Source organism: Zalophus californianus, chromosome 8, assembly GCF_009762305.2.
Source record: "Zalophus californianus isolate mZalCal1 chromosome 8, mZalCal1.pri.v2, whole genome shotgun sequence".
In the NCBI taxonomy this organism is placed as follows: domain Eukaryota; kingdom Metazoa; phylum Chordata; class Mammalia; order Carnivora; family Otariidae; genus Zalophus; species Zalophus californianus.
The window spans coordinates 111,695,994-111,704,545 of NC_045602.1; the positions used below are offsets into that span (position 1 = coordinate 111,695,994).

The 8,552-nt window shown below is 36.8% G+C and overlaps 1 pseudogene; it reads right to left on the bottom strand.

The window, feature by feature from the left end:
• Positions 1 to 7,031: 7,031 nt before the first annotated feature.
• LOC113937603 lies at positions 7,032 to 8,342 on the bottom strand (annotated as a pseudogene).
• Positions 8,343 to 8,552: the final 210 nt, after the last annotated feature.

An 8,552-nucleotide genomic window follows, 5' to 3' on the forward strand; every position in this document is an offset into this window, starting at 1 on the left:
GCAAACCCGAGCAGATTACTGAGCCTGGACTGGCAAGGGCGGGGCAATTCTGCCTCCGGCAAGGACATTTGGGAACCACGGTGTCAGGCCCCTCCCCCAGAAGATCCAAGAACAGCCAGCCAAGACCAAGTTTACCCATCAATGAGAACAGCAGAACCCCAGCACTAGGGGAATACTGCACATAGAATTCATGGCTTTTTTCCCATAATTCTTTAGTCTTTCAAAGTGAATTTTTTTTACCTGTCTTTTTTTTTTGGAATTTTTCTTTTTCCCTTTTTCAACCAACATCTTATCAATCCCTTAAAAAAAATCTTTTTTATTCTTCATTTTTAGAGTCATATTCTATCCCTTCATAGTAGTTACCCTTATTTTTTGTATATATATATATAAGTTGTTCTCTCTTTAAAATTTTGGGATACAGTTTCTTCTAACAGATCAAAATATACCCTAAATCTCTAGTGTATGTTTTTTTTCTAGTCTCCTGCCTGATCACATTCTCTCCTTTTTTTTTAATCCTCTTCTTTCTTTTTTCAACAACTTCTTATCTTATCAATTCCTTTTATATAATCTTTCGTAATTTTCATCTTTACAGTCATATTCCACCCCTTCATCATATTAACACTTATTTTTGTACATATATAAGTTTTTCTTTCTTTAAAATTTTGGGAGGCACTTTCTTCTAACAGATGAAAATATGCCCCAAATCTAGTGTGTGGCACTGATCTATGCACCAGCCTGATCAGATTTGATCATATTCTCGTTTTTTTGTTTTGTTTTTATCTTTTTCTTTTTCTTTTCTTTTCTTTTTTCTTTCTTTTTCTTTCCTTTTCCCTGGTTTCAGGTCTTTTCTGATTTTTTTAGTGTCTATTTTCTGGGGACATTGTCACACTGTTAGCATTTTTTTCTCTCATTCATCTATTCTCCTCTGGACAAAATGAAAAGATGGAAAAAAATCACCTCAACAAAAAGAACAAAAGGCAGTACTGACTGCCAGGGACCTAATCAATAAAGACATTAGTATAAGATGTCAGAAATAGAGTTCAGAATGATGATTTTAAAGATACTAGCTGGGCTTGAAAAAAGCATGGAAGTTATTAGAGAAACCCTTTCTGGAGAAATAAAAGAACTAAAATCTAACCAAGTCATAATAAAAAGGCTATTAATGAGGTGCAATCAAAAATGGAGGCTCTAACTGCTAGGATAAATGAGGCAGAAGAGAGAATCAGTGATATAGAAGACCAAATGATGGAAAATAAAGAAGCTGAGAAAAAAGAGAGATAAACAACTACTGGATACGAGGGCAGAATTCGAGAGATAAGCGATACCGTAAGACGAAACAACATTAGAATAATTGGGGTCCCAGAAGAAGAAGAAAGGGAGAGGGGCAGAAGGTATATTGGAGCAAATTATAACAGAGAACTTCCCTAATTTGGGGAAGGAAACAGGCATCAAAATCCAGGAGGCAGAGAGAAGCCCTCTCAAAATCAACCAAAATAGGTCAACACCCCGACATCTAATAGTAAAACTTATGAGTCTCTGAGACAAAGAGAAAATCCTGAAAGCAGCTCGGGAGAAGAGCTCTGTAACCTGCAATGGTAGAAACATTAGATTGGCAGCAGACCTATCCACAGAGACGTGGCAGGCCAGGAAGGACTGGCATGATATATTCAGAGCACTAAATGAGACAAATATGCAGCCAGGAATACTATATCCAGCTAGACTGTCATTGAAAATAGGAGAGATAAACTTCCAGGACAAACAAATCTAAAAGAATTTGCAAACACCAAACCAGCCCTACAGAAATATTGAAGGGGGTCCTCTAAGCAAAGAAAGAGCCTAAAAGTAACATAGACCAGAAAGGAACAGAGACAATAACAGTAACAGTCACCTTACAGGCAATACAATGGCACTAAATTCATATCTTTCCATAGTTACCCTGAATTTAAATGCGATAAATGCCCCAATCAAAAGAAACAGGCTATCAGGTTGGATAAAAAATAAGACCCATCGATATGCTGTCTGCAAGAGACTCATTTTAGACTCAAAAACACCCCCAGATTGAAAGTGAGGGGGTGGAAAACCATTTAGCATGCTAATGGACACCAAAAGAAAGCTGGGGTGGGTGGCAATCCTTATATCAGACAAATTAGATTTTAAACCAAAGACTATAATAAGAGATGAGGAAAGACACTATATCCTACTTAAAGAGTCTATCCAGCAAGAAGATCTAACAATGGTAAATATCGATGCCCCTAACATGGGAGCAGCCAATTATATAAGGCAGTTAATAACAAAAGCAAAGAAACACATCAACAACAATACAATAATAGTGGGGACACTAACACCCCCCTCACTGAAATGGACAGATCATCTAAGCAAAAGATCAGCAAGGAAATAAAGACTTTAAATGACACACTGGACCAAATGGACTTCACAGATATATTCAGAATATTCCATCCCAAAGCAACGGAATACACATTCTTCTCTAGTGCCCATGGAACATTCTCCAGAATAGATCACATCCTAGGTCACAAATCAGGTCTCAACCGGTACCTAAAGATTGGGATCATTCCCTGCATATTTTCAGACCACAATGCTTTGAAACTAGAACTCAATCACAAGAGGAAAGTCGGAAAGAACTCAATACATGGAGGCTAAAGATCATCCTACTAAAGAATGAATGGGTCAACCAGGAAATTAAAGAAGAATTTAAAAAATTCATGGAAACCAATGAAAATGAAAACATGACTGTTCAAAATCTTTGGGATGCAGCAAAGGCGGTCCTAAAAGGAAAGTATATAGCAATACAACCCTTTCTCAAGAAACAAGAAAGGTCTCAAATACACAACCTAACTCTACACCTAAAGGAGCTAGAGAAAAAACAGCAAATAAAGCCTAAACCCAGCAGGAGAAGAGAAATCATAAAGATCAGAGCAGAAATCAATGAAATAGAAACCAAAAGAACAGTAGAACAGGTCAATGAAACTAGGAGCTGGTTCTTTGAAAGAATTCACAAGATTGTTAAACTCCTGGACAGGCTTATCAAAAAGAAAAGAGAAATGACCCAAATCAATAAAATCATGAATGTGAAAGAGGAGAGATCACAACCAACACCAAAGAAATACAAACAATTATAAGAACATACTATGAGCAACTATATTCCAGCAAATTAGATAATCTGGACGAAATGGATGCATTCCTAGAGAGTATCAACTACCAAAACTGAATCAGGAAGAAATAGAAAACCTGAACAGACCTATAACCACTAAGGAAATTGAAGCAGTCATCAAAAATCTCCCAACAAACAAAAGCCCAGGGCCAGATGGCTTCCCAGGGGAATTCTAGCAAACATTTAAAGAAGAATTAATACCTATTCTTCTGAAATTGTTCCAAAAAATAGAAATGGAAGGAAAACTTCCAAACTCGTTTTATGAGCCCACCATTATCTTGATCCCAAAACCCAACAAAGACCCCATCAAAAAGGAGAATTACAGACCAGTATCTTTGATGAACATGGATGCAAAAATTCTCCCCAAAGTACTAGCCAATAGGATCCAACAGTACATTAAAAGGATTATTCACCACGGCCAAGTGGGATTTATCCCTGGGCTGCAAGGTTGATTCAACATCCACAAATCAATCAATGTGATACAGTACATTAATAAAAGAAAGAACAAGAACCATATGATCCTCTCAATAGATGCAGGAAAAGCATTTGACAAAGTACAGCAACCTTTCTCGATCAAAACTCTTCAGAGTATAGGGATAGAGGGTACAGACCTCAATATCCTAAAAGCCATCTATGAAAAACCTACAGCAAATATCATTCTCAATGGGGAAAAACTGAGAGCTTTCCCCCTAATTTCAGGAACACGGCAGGGATGTCCACTATCACCACTGCTATTCGACATAGTATTGGAAATCCTAGCCACAGCAATCAGACAACAAAAAGAAATCAAAGGCTTCTGAATCGGCAAAGAAGTCAAACTCTCACTCTGCAAATGATATGATACTTTATGTGGAAAACCCAAAAGACTCCACCCCAAAACTGTTAGAACTCATACAGGAATTCAGTAAAGTGGCAATATATAAAATCAATGCACAGAAATCAGTGGCATTCCTATACACCAACAACAAGACAGAAGAAAGAGAAATTAAGGAGTCGATCCCATTTATAATTGCACCCCAAACCATAAGATACCTAGGAATAAATCTAACCAAAGAGGCAAAGGATCTGTACTCAGAAAACTATAAAATACTCATGAAAGACATTGAGGAAGACACAAAGAAGTGGAAAAATGTTCCATGCTCATGGATTAGAAGAACAAATATTTTGAAGATGTCAATGCTACCTAGAGCAATCTACACGTTCAATGCAATCCCCATCAAAATACCATCCACTTTTTTTAAAGAAATGGAACAAAAAATCCTAAAATATTTTTTTGAAAATTTAAAATTTTAATAAATGTGCTTTGTTCAGAAAATGTGAAAAAATACAACAAACACAAACATACATTTTCAGGTATGCTATCTCCCACCTTTGGCAACTATGATATAAACCATTTTTGATCTAGTCATGATCCTGAAGAATCTAACCAAATGATCATTTAGTTTTGAAACTCCAAATTATTTTGGAGAATCCTGTTGTGAGACAGGGAGACCCCTTAAAACTTATTTATATCCAAATGAAATCATTCTCAGGAGTACCCATTCAGTATTAGAAGGCTTTGTTAACTTCTCTTGTCATTACATATGTAATCTGGCACCAAGCCACAGGACTGCTTATATTTTAACACTTAAATGTTCAATTGGCTTTGGTGGAATATGTATTAGTTTAATTCCTGTACCAACCTAATATGAAGCTGAATTTACGGTAACAAATGATATTTATAAATCCAAACAAATTTATACTAAGTGGGAGTAGGTTTTATAAAGAGACTTTTCTTTAAAATACTACTTAAAATACATCATGCACACTTTGGAGCATAAGCAGAATCAACATCTGTAAACAATCAGAAGAATTTATAGCACCAACATGTTAGCTGTTAACACAAAGGCTGACTCCAAGGTCATACTTACACCAGCCTCTCAAAAGCATGGTTTTCATTTACTTTCAAAGCACTTTAATTAGATACATTGTTTTCTCCTTAAAGATCATATTTAGCCAAATCAAGGGAAATGGGCAGTATGGGTAAAAGAGGTACTACCAAAACACAGTTTTGTGTTACCTGAACACAGTGGGGTTTTTTTCCCCCTTCTTCTGGGGGAGATAAAGATGTTACCGGTAGTGCTTAATTGGAAGGAAAAGTCAATCTTAATTATTAAGGGCTCTGAAGCTATTGAAAGTAAATGAAACATTTCAAGCTACTTTTGGCATATTTGAGCAATCAAAATTTATTGCATTCATTCAACTGACTTTTTATGTTAATTACAATCCTGTTACTTTGATTAATTTAGAACGTGAAATTTAATTTGAAATATTGGGTATATATATACCCAAACATTGATATCTTAAAGGGTAATTTTGTCTTTCTAAATAAAGTTTGACATTCAAAGTTAACTACAACAACTCACAATAAGCACAAAACATCAGTTTTACCAGAGTAAAGAAGTGCATTTATGAAATTTAGTTTAACTAAATTTAGTTTAACTATCAAAAATGCAAGTTTCCTTTAAAAATACACACACACACACACACGCACACACGCACACAGACGCATTAACCATGAATTCTGAAACTGTGATATTTCAGTGCAAAAACCTCAGTATGAGGTAATTTTAACGTAATAACCACTTGAAAAAAAAATCCACACAGTAGCACTCTTAAAAATGACCGCTTACATGACAATTGCTGGCTGACAAGACAATGTGGACCAAATGTTCTTAGCTATTTAATCTAATTTTGTCTTGTTTGGACATATTTTTCTCCTTAATCATCTGCTTCTGATTCAGAAACACAAAGTCATTTATCAATGTGGAAAGGGAAAATTCCCACAGCCAACTAATGGTTTGTATATTCAAAGAAAATTTTCTGCTAGAATTTTGATAGAAATTAGAATACCGAAAGGTCAAAACCATTTTATGAGATCGCTAGCAGAGGGTTAATTTAAAATTTTTCTATATAATTCCAGACTTGTAGTGCAGCACACCTCCTTAATGGAAAGGTGAGAACCCTAACAAGGTTGGTCTAGACAGAACATAAACTCTTACAAGTGCAAACCCTTTCACAAAGGTGTTTCAGGTCAGGATTGAGTATTGTTCCTTGCTTAAATAGAAAATTTTGTAAATGAAACCTAAATTTAAAAAAGGTAAGAGTGAACTCTCACAGTTAAATATACTTAACACCAAGGCCTAAATCAATATGAAAGATATGAACATTCTACTTTGGCAATGGTGTTTATTGTACTGTACTAATGAAATTAGAATACATACTTGGGGGAAATCTTTCCCCAAATGTCTGATGCTGCCAAATGAGAAAAAAAAATTCCAAAAAGTTGAGGAAATGCTGGATCATCAGACAAAACTGAACAGAAAATGGCTTTCTGTAACAGATAACAATTTAGCTAGAAAAGAGAATAAGTGCCTCACAAAACAACTAAACTAATCTAGCTCTGTGTCACATTTAACTTGTGAGTCATCAAAGTGCAAGCTACAGCTTTCTACATATCTTTCTCATTGCAATGGTTTAAAGTCAACACTGAAAAGATTAAAAAAGGAAAATACATAGCAAGTTATGCTTCATTTTCACAATAGCACTAAAGAAAAAAAGGTACCTTTCTATGATATCTTAGTGCTAAATGCTAAAGTAGCAGTGGTTTCTGCTATGACAGGAGTCACTCTGCATAAAACTTTAAGCTTTCTATATAAGAATAAATTTTAAAATCCAGAAGTAGAAAAAAATTGCAACTCTGTAAACCTTTGCATTTCTTCTATGCAAACCAGGTTTTAAGTACTGAGTTCATGTTAGTATTTCCGATTAGTGTAAGCAATTAGTTTAGAAGTCTGGACTGAAAGGGCCTTATACTTTGATATCAACTTAAAAGTAATATGGGATCTTCTAGCTCATAGAAAGGAATAGAGCTGGCTTGACTTTCTCCAGAATCTGAGTCGTATGGCGCATCAGGAAGCTCTGTGAAACCATATGCTAGTTGTTCATCTTCTATATCTGATCGAAAGTAGCAGGAAGGGTTAGAATATTCCTCCTCTTCTATACTGTTGAAATCTTGAGGAATATATAACATCACTGGGTAGTTCCTACTAACCAAGTCACTTGTGGTTTTTAGGGAGATTTTTCTAAATGCCATCAAATGCATATGTGAAAATTTTGAAAACTTGAAACATTTAAAGCCCAGGGATTCTATAGCAATCTTCCAGCTTTTCATCATCATAGCATGACGGTTCTGATGGGAGGAATCAGGTGTGATGATAAGCAATAAACCATTTAACACTAACAGTTCATGGGCTTTCTTGCAGCAAATCCATCGTTGGTAAGGTGATGGAAAATAAGAAAGGAGAGAGAAAACCACCACATGGAAAAGTTCTCCAGGAAGAGAATCAATAGGGTTTTTCCAGCTGCTTCAAAAAGGCATCTATAGCATCCTGTGCAAGCTGGAGTGGCTGCTGAAGCTGTAAGTTCAGGAAGTCACATTTATATACACTCTCTACAGCAGGTACAATGTCTATGCCAACAGTTAGAAATTCTTCAAACTTCAGAAATGGGTTAAAGCAGCTGCCAACATCAAGTAATCTGATCTTTCCTGTGGTCTGTAGCAACCTTCAGTGAGATGAGCTTGTCAGTGTCAGAGTGGGAGGTGAGCAAACACTGGGCCTCCAGACAGCAAGCAGGAGTGAGCAGTAACCCCTGGGATGCTCAGTTATAAATTCAGGGTTTGTAAAGCTGAGGTTGGTTAAACGACCTTCAAGTTTAGAAGACTCGTGGGTATTTACGGCTGGAGTGGTCTTAGTGGCGAGTACAGCTCTTTTTTCATCTTTTTCAAGTGCTTTTCTCTTCCCATCATTTTGGAAATATTCTCTGCATACACTACAACACCATTCAATAAGACCGTCGCACTCACAAGTTTTTGCCCAATGGTTATCTGCCAAATTTTTCATCGCAACAGCATATTTACAAAGTGTTTCCTCATCCTCACAATGTTCTCGCCAGATCTTATCAAAATCTCCCACTTCCGGTACTTCTTGCGGAGCCTCCAGTGGATGCTCTTCACCACCCCAGAGATCTTCTCCTGCTAGAGCTTCCGCTCCTGCTCCCTAGGCGGCGGAGTGCTCAGGGGCCCAGGCCCCCGCCCGTGAGCACTGTTTCTGCCGCCGGCCTCTGGCCCCATATCGCTGCCACCAATGCCACCGCCTAATCCTAAAATTTTTGAATGGAGCCAGAAAAGACCCCGAATAGCCAGAAGAATGTTGAAAAAGAAAAGCAAAACTGGCGGCATCACAATTCTGGACTTCAAGCTCTATTACAAAGCTGTCATCATCAAGACAGTATGGAACTGGCACAAAACAGACACATAGATCAATGGAACAGAATAGAGACC